Below are 15,682 nucleotides of genomic sequence, written 5' to 3' on the forward strand. Positions count from 1 at the left end.
GCAGAGAGGGACTTAAAGAGTGGGATGCTGGTATAAAAGTTATCCACGTAGAGGTGATTGTTGTGAATTCCGTTCTTGGTTGTAAGTAGTATTTTTGTGAGTTCTGCTCTCGGGCTCCTCCTGTGGTCTTTAGTGGTATTACTGCTTCTTGGATTTAGCTTCTCAGCTGTTTCCTTTGATTGTCTTTTGGGCTCGTCTATATTAGTCTGGCCTTAGCCCTCATTCAATGCCAGTTGTCTATTGTCTCTGCCTGGAGTCATTGCTCTTTGGATTGTCCTGACACTCTGGCCAAGTTCTGCAAAGCTAAGTCCTTCCATGTCCTTTGCAGTTCACTTATTGTGGACTTGTTGTTTTGTACTGTCTTGTTTTTTGCTCATTTGTCCAGTTTATCAGTATGGATCTATTTAGCTAAACTGGAAGCTCTGGGCAGCAGAGTTTGCCCTCCACACCTTTAGTTAGGTGTGGAGATTTTTGCATTTCTCTGCGGTGGACTTTTTCTAGTTTTTTCTACTGACCGCACAGAGCTCTTTTCTGTTCTTTCCTTTTTAGCTAGAAGTGGCCTCCTGTGCTCAATCTTGTTTCATACTACGGATGTCATTTCCTTCTCCTCTCACAGTCATTACATGTGGGAGGCTGTCTTTCCTTTGGGGATTTTCTCTTGAGGCAAGATAGTTTTCCTGCTTCTATCTTTAGGGGTAGTTAGCTCTTAGGCTGTGACGAGTTGCCTAGGGAGTGTTAGGAGCAATCCACGGCTGCTTCTAGTTGTGTGTTGAGCTTAGGGTCTGCGGTCAGTATAGATACCACCTGCTCAGAGCTAGTCTCATGTCGCTCCATAATCACCAGACCATAACAGGTGATAACATTTATATAGCAGTGGGTGCACCAAATCACACACAATGTTCCCACTCACTCCCAGGACAGGGGGGCATTCAGGGGTGGTTATTATTATTATTTATTTATATAGCACCATTAATTCCATGGTGCTGTACATGACAAGGGGTTACATCAAAATACAAATATCACTTACAGTAAACAAAACTAACAATGACAGACTGGTACAGAGGGGCGAGGACCCTACCCTTGCAGGCTTACATTCTACAGGATTATGGGGAAGGAGACAATAAGTCGAGGGTTGCAGTAGCTCCAATGGTGTTGAGGTGGCCGTGTGGTCTTTACAGGCTGTAAGCTTCCTTGAAGAGGTGGGTTTTCAGGTTTCTTTTGAAGGATCCAAAAGTAGTGGATAACCGGATGTGTTGGGGCACTGAATTCCAGAGGATGGGTGATATTCGGGAGAAGTCTTGGAGGCGATTGAGTGAGGAGTGAATAAGCGTGGAGGAGAGGAGGAGGTCTTGGGAGGACCGGAGATTACGTGAGGGAAGATATTGAGAGATTAGTGTGGAAATATACGGAGGAGAAAGGTTATGGATGGCTTTGTAGGTCAGTGTTAGTAGTTTAAACTGGATACGCTGGGAAATTGGGAGCCAGTGAAGGGATTTGCAAAGAGGTGAAGCAGGAGTGTAGCGAGGAGAGAGATTAATTAGTCGGGCAGCAGAGTTAAGGATGGACTGGAGGGGTGCGAGAGTCTTAGAAGGTAGGCCACAGAGGAGTATGTTGCAGTAGTCGAGGCGGGAGATGATTAGGGCATGCATGAGCATTTTGGTAGAGTGTGGGTTGAGGAAAGGACGGATTCTGGAAATATTTATGAGCTGGAGGCGACAGGAGGTGGCGAGAGCTTGGATGTGCGGTTTAAAGGACAGGGCAGAGTCAAGTGTTACTCTGAGGCAGCGGATTTTGGGAACAGGGGAAAGTGTGATTTAATTTATTTTGAAAGATAGATCAGGTACGGAAGATATGCGTGATGGAGGAAAGATAATGAGTTCAGATTTGTCCACATTGAGCTTGGTGAAGCGAGAGGAGAAGAAGGAGGATATGGCTGATAGACACTCTGGGATTCTGGACAGCAGAGAGGTGACATCTGGGTCAGAGAGGTAGATCTGAGTGTCATCGGCATATAGATGGTACTGGAAGCCATAGAACCTTATGAGTTGTCCCAGGCCAAGTGTATAGATTGAGAAGAGTAAGGGTCCTAGGACAGAGCCTTGGGGGACTCCAACAGAGAGGGGGCGAGATGAAGAGGTAGTATGGGAGTAGGAAACGCTAAATGTGTGGTTGGCAAGGTATGAGGAGATCCAAGATAGGGCAAGGTCTTTGACCCCAAAGGAAGAGAGAATCTGTAGTAGGAGGCAGTGGTCAACTGTGTCGAAGGCAGAGGACAGGTCTAGGAGGAGGAGTATAGAGAATTGTGTGTTAGCTTTGGCTGTAAGTAAGTCGTTAGTAATTTTGGTCAGGGCAGTCTCAGTGGAATGGTGGGGACGGAAGCCAGATTGTAGGCTGTCGAAGAGAGAGTTAGATGAAAATGGAGGGGAAAGTTCAGCATGGACATGCTGCTCAAGGAGTTTGGAAGCAAATGGGAGCAAAGATATGGGGCGATAGCTGGACAAACCGCTTGGGTCAAGGGATGGCTTTTTGAGGATAGGTGTGATTGTGGCATGTTTGAAGGCAGAGGGGAAGGTACCAGAAGTTAGTGAAAGGTAGAAGAGATGGGTTAGGGATGGGATAAGTGTGGTGGTGAGGTTAGGGAGGAGGTGGGATGGGATGGGGTCAAGTGCACAAGTGGTGAGGTGTGATTTGGAGAGAAGATGAGCAAGCTCCCCTTCAGAGATTTTGAAGAGTGTATTTATGGGGTTTGGGCATTAGTCTCTCATACAAAGGGGTTGTGGTGGTTGGGCAACAAAGACTTGCCTTGTTTGGTCTATCTTATTCTTGAAGTGCGTGGCAAAGTCCTCAGCAATGATTAGGGAACTCGAAGGGGGCAGTGGTGGGCAGAGGAGGGAGTTAAGTGTTGAACAACTGTTTGGGGTTGTGGGATAAGGAAGATACGAGGGTTGTGAAATAGGCCTGTTTAGCAGAGGTGAGAGCTGATTTGAATGCCAGTGTTGCTTGTTTGAGTGCAGTGAAATCATCTTGTGAATGCGTTTTCTTCCAACGCCGTTCTGAAATTCTGGATACTTGCTGAAGCTTTTTAGTGATGTTATTGTGCCAGGGTTGTCTATTGGTTCGTCGCACTGTGCTATGCATGACATAGGCGACCGTGTCAATAGCTGATGCAAGAGTGGCATTGTAGAAAGCAGTGGCAGTGTCTGTGTCGTGGAGTGAGGAGAGCGGTAGGATAGAGTCCGAGAGTGTGTGGGTGTCTAGGTGTGCGAGGTTCCTGCGTGGGTGCGCATGGTGTTGGACATGGGTGACAGGTGAGGAGGACTGTGATGAGAAAGTGAGTAGATGGTGGTCAGATAGAGGGAGAGGGGAGGTTGTAAAGTTAGATAAGGAGCATAAACGGGTGAAGACCAGGTCTAATGTGTGTCTGTCTGTGTGGGTGGCTGAGGAATTAAAATGAGAAAACATGCAGGGGGAAAAAAAAAACAGTCATAGCAGCCAGCCGACATACCAGGAAGGAATAGCAAGGTGAGGAAGATCAGGAAAGTTGGGTGATGGTGATGGGATTGGGGTAGCAGCCAGCGGACATACCAGGAAGGAATAGCAAGGTGATTAAGATCAGGAAAGTTGGGTGATGGTGATGGGATTGGGGTAGCAGCCAGCGGACATACCTGAGGATGAAGCAGATAAGTTGTCAGATTGATAGCAATAACAAAGCATAGCAAAAGTAAAAATAAAAATGAAGCATCTATAGCAGGGGGTTATTTTTCTGGCATATTTCTGCTTTCATATTTGCTGTTATCCTTTTAGAGACATCCTTCTAGAGACAGACCAAGGGTTCAATCCGGATTTAGTTCCCGTCATGAACTCTAAACCTGTAGGTGTACCCTGAGCTGCTCTCACACATCTTATAGAGTTTGATTCTGTACCAGGCCCTCTTGCTGGACAGGTACTGACGGAATTGGAGTCTCCCCTTGAAAAGAATTAGGGACTCATCCACACAGATGTCCCTTTGGGACACGTACACTTCAGCAAACTTTTTGTTGAAGTGTTTGATGACCGGCCGAACTTTGAACAGATGGTCAAAGTTGGGGTCATCTCGTGCTGGACACTGTGCATTATCGGTATATTGCAAGAATTTATGGATGGCCTCAAAACATGTCCGGGCCATGACCATTAGAACACTGGAGTGTTATATAAAACATCAACACTCTAATATTGCCAAAGTTCTGTCTTCTTCAGGAGGCCCATATGAAGGACCAGGCCCATCATTTCAAGTGCGTCTACAGGACACCAGTTAGAAAATGATGAATCAGGGTTTTGTGTCAAAAATTGATGAGCGTACAAATTAGTTTGGCCCACCATGAGGTTAACAAAATCCTCAGATAAGAAGACTTTGTAAAAGTCTAGTTCTTTGAGGCCGGTGGTGTAAACTTGATTCCTGATTGTGCCACAAAATCAGGAATCGGTGGCCCATAATTTTTTGGGGGCTAGGTCCATTTGTCCTGGGACGTCTGCATGGCTTATCAGCAGCACCTGAGGAGGAAGACGAGGACGAATCTGAAACATAAATGTGGGATCCTCTCCCTCGCTATCAGTGTCGGAGGTAAGAAAAGCATATGCCTCCTCCACTGAATAGCGTTTTGGGGACGAGCGGGACATTTTATTTTTTTTTTTATGTATGTTGTGATTGTGTCATACTCTATTTAGTTGTGCGTGTGTGAGATTGTGCTTGGTGTAAACTTTTTTGTTTGAAAAGAAAAAGCTAAAAGAAAAAAGCAACCGGGAAGAAAAAAGTCAGTTAAAAAAAAGTGTAAACCAGCAGATGATGACATCGATCGCACCAATTAGAGGTGCCCCTGGTATCGTTGGCGTTGCCAGGCACCAGCCTAGGATCGGTGCTCTTACAGCTCCTATCCTAGGCAGGTCACACCAAGGCTGAGCCCTGTGATTGGCGCAATCTGTAATCGTCGATTGCGCCAATCAGAGGGGGTACAGGCCATGAATGGTGTTGCCAGGCAGCAGCCTATGACCGGTGCTCTTCTAGTGTTTTGGGCAATCTGATTGCCTGAAACACTGAGAAATGCTGCGATTGGCTGTTCAATTCAGAACAGCCAATCACAGAGATTGTGGTTGCGGGATGGCGGCGACACCCCCCAGGATGATGGCACCACAGAGGTAAGATGGCACCGGAATTTTAATGCGATCACCGTAACTTTGGTCGCAGTGTCACATTAAAAAAATGATGTAATATTCCTTCCATGGTCAAGTAGGCCCAGGTCACATGGGTGAAATATTACGTCCGATGTCAGCAAATGGGTTAATGATTGTTATGAAATGTTACACATTCTGATTGTCATTGTTATGTTTGCTGGAGAAAGTGACAATTATTTCATTATTTTTAATCTGGGTGATAAGATGGAAGTGTGAGTCTGAACAAAAAAGCTGCACACTTTAGCCCTATTTCACACACATTTTTCGAGGCATTTCTTTTTTGCATTGTGAAGTTCATTATTAATGTTGTGTGCTTTTTATTATTTAAAGTGTTCTTTAGAGAAAATTATGGAAAAAAGCATCAACTCCACATTAACTGGCAAAATGTAGAAAAAGAAAGCTCAGCTCACATCTGGCAGAAAGTGGCATACGACCTGGAGAGGAATAATGGCCGCCTTCCCTGAGCCTCCAGATGTATTTAGTAGCCATCAGTGGCTCTTCGCACCGGTCTGCTGGGAGTTTGTCAGTACATTTCTCTCCCGCTCCTGAGTGTTCGCGGGTTCCTTTCTCGATAACGATTTCTTCTCTCTCCAGAGATTTCACAGTTGTTTGAGACCAGGACTCATTGATAGCCAGTGTGCAACATTTTTTCTTCTTCTTATCCATCTCGTGTTCTTCTGGATGTGGCTTTCGGTAGTTGTTCTGCGGTAGCACCCATTTTCTAGTTTTCTTACACCTGGGAGGACAATTGGCTCTAAATGGTTCTGATAATAATTGTCTGATTTCATTGTTCCTGTGACGCATTCAACCCCTCCAGAGACAGCAAAGCAGCCCCCAATATTACGGATCCTCCGCCAAGTGTCTCTTTATGATAGGGGTTTTTTCATTGAAGGCTTCATGCCAAGAGTGTGCAAAGCAGTCATCAAAGCAAAAGGTGGCTACTTTGAAGAACCTAGAATATAAGACATAATTTCAGTTGTTTCACACTTTTTTGTTAAGTATATAATTCCACATGTGTTAATTCATAGTTTTGATGCTTTCAGTGTGAATGTACAATTTTCATAGTCATGAAAATACAGAAAAATCTTTAGAAGAGAACGTGTGTCCAAACTTTTGGTCTGTACTGTACATGTGGGGGTTGCCTGGTTGCTAGGGAATCCCCACATGTACTTATGCTGGCTAACAGAGGTAAATCATTCAGCTGCGGCGCTAAAAACTAAATCTCCGAGCACTAAAAAATACTCGGAGGACCCCCGAGCATGCTTGAGAAATCTCGAGTAATGAGTATATTCATTCATCACTTATGTGTATATATATTTTTTTTTATTTAGTTGGTATAAAAAGAAAAATCGGAGATTTGGAAAAAAACAAACTAAAATTTTTTATTTGTGTCACCATTTTCTGAGACCCATACTAAATGTTTAAATTTTTTGGCATCTGGGGCTGGGTGAGGGCATATCTTTGGCACATTGGGCTGACATTTTTATTGATACAATTTTGGGGTAGATACGATGCTTTGATCACTATTTATTCCAATGTAGAGGCCAAAAAACCCTTAATTCTGGCATTTAGATTTTTCTCTTGTTATGCCATTTACCAACCTGATTAATTTATTTTATATTTTGATAGATCAGACATTTCTGAACACATCGATGCCAAATATGTGTTGTTGTTTTTATTGTTTTATTTTCAATGGGGCAAACCTAGGGTGATTTTAAGTTTTGTGGGGTTTCATATTTTTAAAAACTTTTTTCTGTTGAATTTAATAGTTCCCTTAGAGTACTTCAAGCTGCGATTGTCTGGTCGCTCGTGCTATACAGTATGTAGCAGTGCATTAGCCCTGTGATGTGTAGCTGAACTCCCGATCTCCCATGATTCTCCTACTCATAGGAGGCTCATAATGACAGGCACCGGGGCCGTCGGCAGACGTTTGGCTGTCATGACAACTCATCAGCACCCCACAATCACGTCACAAGCATGCCGATGGGCAGGAGGAATGGCACATTCCCCTGCCGAAGCGTGATATGCCACTATCAGTGATTGACAGCAGCATTTAACTGGTTAACAGCCGTGTGCAATGATCCACCCTCGGCTATTTGAGGCACTTGATTGCTGTCTTTGATTTGTGCGAGCCCACATCAAATGCAGGGACACGACACGTGACAGAAGTTTACATCATATGTTATGAAATTGTTACAGATAATAAATAGATTTATACAGATAATAAATGGGAAATGTTTAAGAACATCCTAAATAGGCAGTGTAAGCGGTTTATACCTTGTAGGAATAAAAGGACTAGAAATAGAAAAAACCCAATGTGGCTAAACAAAGAAGTAAGACAGGCAATTAACAGTAAAAAGAAAGCATTTGCACTACTAAAGCAGGATGGCACCATTGAAGCTCTAAAAAACTATAGGGAGAAAAATACTTTATCTAAAAAACTAATTAAAGCTGCCAAAAAGGAAACAGAGAAGCACATTGCTAAGGAGAGTAAAACTAATCCCAAACTGTTCTTCAACTATATCAATAGTAAAAGAATAAAAACTGAAAATGTAGGCCCCTTAAAAAATAGTGAGGAAAGAATGGTTGTAGATGACGAGGAAAAAGCTAACATATTAAACACCTTCTTCTCCACGGTATTCACGGTGGAAAATGAAATGCTAGGTGAAATCCCGAGAAACAATGAAAACCCTATATTAAGGGTCACCAATCTAACCCAAGAAGAGGTGCGAAACCGGCTAAATAAGATTAAAATAGATAAAACTCCGGGTCCGGATGGCATACACCCACGAGTACTAAGAGAACTAAGTAATGTAATAGATAAACCATTATTTCTTATTTTTAGTGACTCTATAGCTACAGGGTCTGTTCCGCAGGACTGGCGCATAGCAAATGTGGTGCCAATATTCAAAAAGGGCTCTAAAAGTGAACATGGAAATTATAGGCCAGTAAGTCTAACCTCTATTGTTGGTAAAATATTTGAAGGGTTTCTGAGGGATGTTATTCTGGATTATCTCAATGAGAATAACTGTTTAACTCCATATCAGCATGGGTTTATGAGAAATCGCTCCTGTCAAACCAATCTAATCAGTTTTTATGAAGAGGTAAGCTATAGACTGGACCACGGTGAGTCATTGGACGTGGTATATCTCGATTTTTCCAAAGCGTTTGATACCGTGCCGCACGAGAGGTTGGTACACAAAATGAGAATGCTTGGTCTGGGGGAAAATGTGTGTAAATGGGTTAGTAACTGGCTTAGTGATAGAAAGCAGAGGGTGGTTATAAATGGTATAGTCTCTAACTGGGTCGCTGTGACCAGTGGGGTACCGCAGGGGTCAGTATTGGGACCTGTTCTCTTCAACATATTCATTAATGATCTGGTAGAAGGTTTACACAGTAAAATATCGATATTTGCAGATGATACAAAACTATGTAAAGCAGTTAATACAAGAGAAGATAGTATTCTGCTACAGATGGATCTGGATAAGTTGGAAACTTGGGCTGAAAGGTGGCAGATGAGGTTTAACAATGATAAATGTAAGGTTATACACATGGGAAGAAGGAATCAATATCACCATTACACACTGAACGGGAAACCACTGGGTAAATCTGACAGGGAGAAGGACTTGGGGATCCTAGTTAATGATAAACTTACCTGGAGCAGCCAGTGCCAGGCAGCAGCTGCCAAGGCAAACAGGATCATGGGGTGCATTAAAAGAGGTCTGGATACACATGATGAGAGCATTATACTGCCTCTGTACAAATCCCTAGTTAGACCGCACATGGAGTACTGTGTCCAGTTTTGGGCACCGGTGCTCAGGAAGGATATAATGGAACTAGAGAGAGTACAAAGGAGGGCAACAAAATTAATAAAGGGGATGGGAGAACTACAATACCCAGATAGATTAGCGAAATTAGGATTATTTAGTCTAGAAAAAAGACGACTGAGGGGCGATCTAATAACCATGTATAAGTATATAAGGGGACAATACAAATATCTCGCTGAGGATCTGTTTATACCAAGGAAGGTGACGGGCACAAGGGGGCATTCTTTGCGTCTGGAGGAGAGAAGGTTTTTCCACCAACATAGAAGAGGATTCTTTACTGTTAGGGCAGTGAGAATCTGGAATTGCTTGCCTGAGGAGGTGGTGATGGCGAACTCAGTCGAGGGGTTCAAGAGAGGCCTGGATGTCTTCCTGGAGCAGAACAATATTGTATCATACAATTATTAGGTTCTGTAGAAGGACGTAGATCTGGGTATTTATTATGATGGAATATAGGCTGAACTGGATGGACAAATGTCTTTTTTCGGCCTTACTAACTATGTTACTATGTTACTATGTTACGTGGTGACGTTGGCCTTTGCCCACAGAGCTCTGCTTTCTTCAGTTTGTCAGACTGTAGAGGGAGTTAGTGGACAATATTCCGTGCGGAAGACAGAATGTAGACATATATCCCAGTATGGTACAGTAAGGTGGTGGTTTTTTTCAGCGCGTTTCGAAGTATATAACTTCTTTTTCAGGAAAAAACACAGGTATGAAGAATAAGTTATACACTTCGAAACACGTTGAAATAAACCACCACCTTACTGTACCATACTGGGATATACGTCTCCATTCTGTCGGCAGAGCGGAATATTGTCCACTAACTCCCTCTACAGTCTGATGTCGGATGGCCGTGGATCCGCTGCGGCTGATTTTCTACATTATATGCGTCTTTAACAGATTGAACAGGAGAGTTTAATCTGACTGATAAACTAACTGTGTTTCTCGGATAAGACCCTTTTTGCACTGATCTCTCCTGCAGTTTCTTGGTTTTCTTCAGTTTGTGGCATACGATACAGGTGGAAACTTTCACTACAGATGTCTGCAGCTCGGCCTGAAGTTGTTGTACTTTGCCACATTTCAAATCAACTTTCATAGGGTTCTCTAATCAATTTCCTCTTTCCACCACATACTGGAAGGTTCTTCATTGCTCCATGATTAGAAAACCTCTTGAATCCAATATGATAAGGTCTTTGTACCTGTTAGACTTCTTGGGCTTGGTGATAATAGTATTTCTGGTCTGCTCAGACAGTTCTCTTCTCTTTGCCACCATTGTGATTATGGAATAAAACTGACCTGAAAGCATCAAAACCACCAGTCTAAAGCTAATTAAAGTCGTTTGAGCACTGACCACATGGAGACAAGTCTAATTTCTAGATCAGTCTCATTTTATCCTCTGTAAACTGAACAGAGGGTGCCATTAATCACGTCTGTTATGGTTTTCCATTTTATGTATTTTTTTCCAAGGAGTTTCACTGAACACTTTATTCCAGTAGATGTTTTACATGATGAAATGATGAACTTAATATTCAGGGTGCCACAATGGTGACCACAACTGTATTAATGTTACTTTCCTCGTTTATAGAAGGTTATTGAGCATTTTATGATAATATTAGACCGGTGAAATCACCTCTAATGTGAATATTTTGACTTTTTGTCATTACAGAACCAGATGAGAGACGTCTTCTGCTTCCATTTCTCCAGACTGTGGAGATTCTCGCCTTCCATCTGTCGCGATCACTTTATTTCATTTTGTGTAATTGAGAAGGAACCTGCCGTATACAATAATGTAATGAAAACTTGTCATAATCCCAGGATAACATGGCCGCTCAGACAACTTCACCACAGAAACATCTCACAAAGCTGAAGAAAGTTGAAGTCCCTAAATTCTTCCATTACTGAAATCTACCAAGCCCTCTGTACTATTGAGATTTGTATGGCCAGAGATTGTCCAGATGAGAGTATGACATGTGATAGGTGTCATGTCTATGATTACTAATCTGACAACCTTGGAATATAAAGCTAAACTCAGATGTACGTGGACCATGGTCTGAGTACGGACCACAATGTCAGGACTGGCCGCAGGTCTCCTGACCCAAACTCATCTCATGTCTATTCAGCTCTTGAGTTTGGAGCAGGAGACCAGTGGTCAGTGCAGATATAGTCATCCGTACTCTGCCGAAATCACATGTCTGTGAGTCATGGTCTAACTATGAGCTGTCATAGTGTCAAGCATCTGAAACACCCCATACCTGGATCTCAGCCATTTTTGTCAGACGACAAATCTCTAGATGTATTTTCTAAATGTGGAGTTGACTATACCACCTTTGTCTGCTCGATCTATGAGGGTATATGGATGACAAATAGGAGGCCCTTTAGCTTAGGTCCATTATTTAAGATGGAGAACAACTGGAAGGTGCAGGATTTGTGTGGCCTCCTGCGGCCTCGGAGAACTAGTGACCAATCACCCTTTTCCGCAGTTGCAGTAAGGGCACTTCCAGGTTGTAGATATGTAGTTTTTTCTTTTTTATGAGTTTGATGTATTTAGGGGAGATCTCTCCCCCCACTTCGGTGATGAACAGGCTGCAGAGAATCAACTTCTAGGAGATCCGTGAAATGATTCACAATACCCAACATTGGTGATGAATGTTATATGGCGGGTTCCTTCCCGTGTACGATCAGACTTCTCACGTACTACTGATTTTCCTTTATATTTAGTAGGTAATTACAATAAGGTTTTGGGGTTTTGGCTTAATACTTTTCATTATCTTACAGTTATTTGCAATCAGTGCTTTATATTGAAGGCTTATATAACATTATATCGCATTATTCCGTGACTTACATTTGCTTCATCTTTTCAGTAAGGTTTTGAGTTTTATTTTTTACCGTAGTTCAAGTTTTGCTCTAATTTTGGTGATTATTTTCTGTCTGTGCGACTGGTTTCGGTGTAGGAGACATCACAGCCGAATGTTGTATCATACCGGAGGCGTCATTATCCGTTCTTACATATCACACCGGGAAACGACTGCTGGAAAAATAACAAATCGCTCCTCATCCTCCGGCAAAGAATCTGGAGATACAACACTCCCCATTATCAGTCCTACCACATTTACAATGCAGTGTAATATATATTTGTAAATCTGAGTTAATTCGATGCTAATGACGGGACTGAATGTGAGATCACATAACACCAATATTTACAGTCACAAAATAAAGAATTTAAATTATAAGGAAACTTATTGTCTCATAGTTTAGTTTTATGTTTTGTAGAAATGGGAATAATTATCACTGTATGTGGAAATAAAAGCAGATGAGAACGTGATCGACTCTACTGTGTGGATCTGATGGAAATAGATCCTACATTATTTCCCATTTTTTGAGCTTTTTATGATATACCGTAATTTATCAATAAAGTACAATTACACAGATATCACAAGTGTCTTTTTTTGCGTTACATTTATTGTTGGGATTCTAATAATTAAATGTTTTCCACATAAAGTCGGGATAAGCAGGATCTTGTAATGTTAGAAAAGTACAATCCCTGCCACTAGGGATGTAGAAAGTAGATGGGAAGTTGTAGAAGTTATCTCCAGCTGCCAGTCACGTCTACATCCAAAATTGTAAAAGTGACGGTGGGGGAGCTGGTGATCCGGATCCAACTGTCCGACCCAGAAAGTAGTCATCCATTTGTCTAGCCAACAACACTGCATGTCCTCAGTCCCGTTTCTTGTCCACATCATCACAAGAGGTATTTGCCTAAATTGTGTGGTTAAAAAAAAATCTTAACAGGAAATGTGAAGATAAAAGCTAAACACTGAAAAATAGGTAACTTTAAATGAATCCCCCAAAATTTTTATTAATGTAAAGTTGTGTGAATAGGTGTTTGCCCCCTTCCTGATTTCCTGTTTTGTAATTTATGACCCTAAAATGTTTCAGATCCCCAAACAAATGTACCGTAAATATTAGACAAAGATAACACAAGTAATCACAAAATGCAGTTTATAAATGAAGGTCTTAGGAAAAAGAAATCCAAACCTGCAGGGCCCTGTGTGAAAAAGTGATTGCCCACCCACTTAAAACAGAAATTAACTGTGGTTTATCACATCTTTAGCAAGCCAAGTTCAATTTCCCTGTATAATGCAATAAAAATATGTTTTATATAATATTGTTCCCCTATAAGATAACCATGGAGATATAACTGTACAAAGCCTCAGATGGCAGGAGTAGGAATCTATGATCTACGTTTCCTAAGTTTTTTTTTGTTTAAGTTTTTGTTCTCAAAAGAATTACTTTGAAAGCCACACCCCACACTTTTTTATTATTATTATTATTTTGCTAAAAGCAGTCATAAGTGCCACAACTTTATTATTGGCAGGCCCCATTCCCATTTTTTTTAATATGGAGAGAGGCAATGTGGGTGGGATATTATGAAGAGAAGCAGTGTGAGGTGGGATTTTATAGAGAAGGGCAGTGTGGTGTGTCATTAGGTGGGAGAGGGGTAGTGTGGGTGGGATATTATGGAGAGGGGCAATGTGGGTGGAATACTATGGAGGGGATCAGTATGGAGAGAAGCAAACTGGGTGGAAGGGGCAGAGTGCGGTAAATGGAGGGAAATGTGTGATGGCAGTATGCAGAGGGGCAGCGTGAGTGGGATAATACAACTGTGTGGGTGCAATATTATGGAGAGGAGCAGTTTGGGTTGAATATTATGAAGAGGGGCAATGTGAATGGGATATTTCAGGGAGGGGCAATGTGAATGGGATATTATGGAGGGGATCAGTGTGGAGAGAACCAAACTGGGTGGAATATTATGGAGAGGGGCAAGCTGGTGGGATATTATTGAGAGGGGCAATGTGGGTTCGTTATTATGGAGAGGGGCAGTATATGGGGAGGCAGTATGGAGAGGGGCAATGTGGGTGAGATATATTATGGAGAGGGGCAGTGTAGTGATATGTAGAGGGGCAGTGTGTGGAGAATTAGGATAGGGACAGTGAGGGAGATATGGAAAAGTGCAGTGTTGGTGGATATTATGGAGAGGGGCTGTGTGGGGTGGGATGCTATGAAAACGGGCAGTTTGTGTGGGGACATTATGGGAAGGGGCAGTGAGGGAGATAATATGGAAAACGGCAGTATGGAGGGATATTATGGAGAGGTGGGGTGGGATGCTATGAAGAGGAGCAGTGGGGGGGAAATGAAGAGGGGCATTGTGGGTGGGATATTATGGAAAAGGATTTTATGGGTGAGATACTATGGAGGGCATCAGTATGGAGAGGAGAAATCTGGGTAGGCTGTTATAGAGAGAAACAATTTGGCGGGAAATTATGGAGAGGGGCAATGTGGATGGTATATTATGGAGAGGGGCAATGTGGGTGAGATTTTATAGAGGCAGTATGGAGAGGGGCAATGTGGGTGGGATATTATGCATAACAATGTCTGTAAATGATTGGTTTTTATATGACATAAAGAGGAACGTAATATGCTTTTGAAATGCGTCATCATTTTATACAATAATACATTAACTTTTTTCTAATGAATACAGTATACTCCCAATGTATTGCCTTTGCTAGGTGCCCATGTTCCTCATTGTCACCATATTGTATGAAATGTAATATGATTTTGTAGCTTTGCCTGTTAGCACCCATGCTGAGGGCTAAACCCCCCCTCCCTTCTCTCTGTGCTTCTGCAGAAGAGGTTTTATTGCTTCTAGCTGCAAATTCCAGATTCTGGGCAACTTACTCATTCCCTCCTATCAAAAGAATTTATACGACCGCTGTAGTTGCAATAGACAAATGTACCAGCTAAAACTGGTCTGATATCTCTCTCAAGACATGCGGTTCTTTGTTCTGTTATAGTAAGATATTGGGTCACTGATGTAGGCTAGGAAAATAATAAGTCCATGTTACGAATCTCCATCGGCGGATCTGTCAGCCACTGTAAGCATGAGCCTCTAATTCCAACAGGTACAAAGTACAGATTTCTCCGGAACTCTGTGTCCCAACTAGCCCTAATTTAGTATCAATAGAGAGCTAATTTTAATACAAGATGGATGAGGTGTGTGTTATAACTCTGCCAGATTCTCCAGCGAAAATATGACAATTATAAGAATTGCTGTTGAAATCTGTATGTCTGAGGAGAAGGGAGGGTCCCAGGAAACCAGACCTTTTAGTGATGTCACCAGGCTGCAGCTATAAGTTTTCTGCAAGGCACCTAGCAATTAGTCTTACCTGAGGAGCTCTTACTGCCAGCCCTGATGAACTGGGATATTTGGAGCTCCGCTCACCAGCCTGATTTTGCCTGAAATGATCTGAGAACATGTGCGTTTTACCTTTTCTCATTTAATCCCGTTATTTTATAATTACTTTGTACATACTTTGTCTCACATTGTAACATCTTTATATACCTTTTTATAAACACTGCCTTAATTTTTCGGAGTAAAATATTTAAATCAATAGTTTCGTCCTTCCTGCTCTAAAACGTACCCTAAGTCTTCTGAAGGGAATTACGCTACTGTTTTGGGTTAGCGTCAGACCCGTTAATCGAAGCTAGTGGCAGCATACCTTGTTCTGTGCCTTTGGGAGTCGTAGCGATGGCGGCATTGATAATTATTGTTCCTGCCTGAGTGGGAGTAGTTATATTGCCTCGCTGCAGTG

The 15,682-nt window shown here is 42.2% G+C and overlaps 1 protein-coding gene across 2 annotated transcripts in view; it reads left to right on the top strand.

Moving 5' to 3' along the window:
* LOC138661540 (class I histocompatibility antigen, F10 alpha chain-like) overlaps positions 1-12,462 on the top strand; it is a 203,616-nt gene extending 191,154 nt beyond the window's left edge. For both annotated transcript variants that reach the window (XM_069746338.1, XM_069746339.1), the window contains exon 8: positions 10,699-12,462. The gene's annotated coding sequence lies outside the window, so the exon portion shown is untranslated. The remainder of the gene's footprint in view (positions 1-10,698) is intronic.
* The last annotated feature ends 3,220 nt before the right edge of the window (positions 12,463-15,682 follow it).

Source organism: Ranitomeya imitator, chromosome 2 (genome assembly GCF_032444005.1).
Source record: "Ranitomeya imitator isolate aRanImi1 chromosome 2, aRanImi1.pri, whole genome shotgun sequence".
Classification (NCBI taxonomy): domain Eukaryota; kingdom Metazoa; phylum Chordata; class Amphibia; order Anura; family Dendrobatidae; genus Ranitomeya; species Ranitomeya imitator.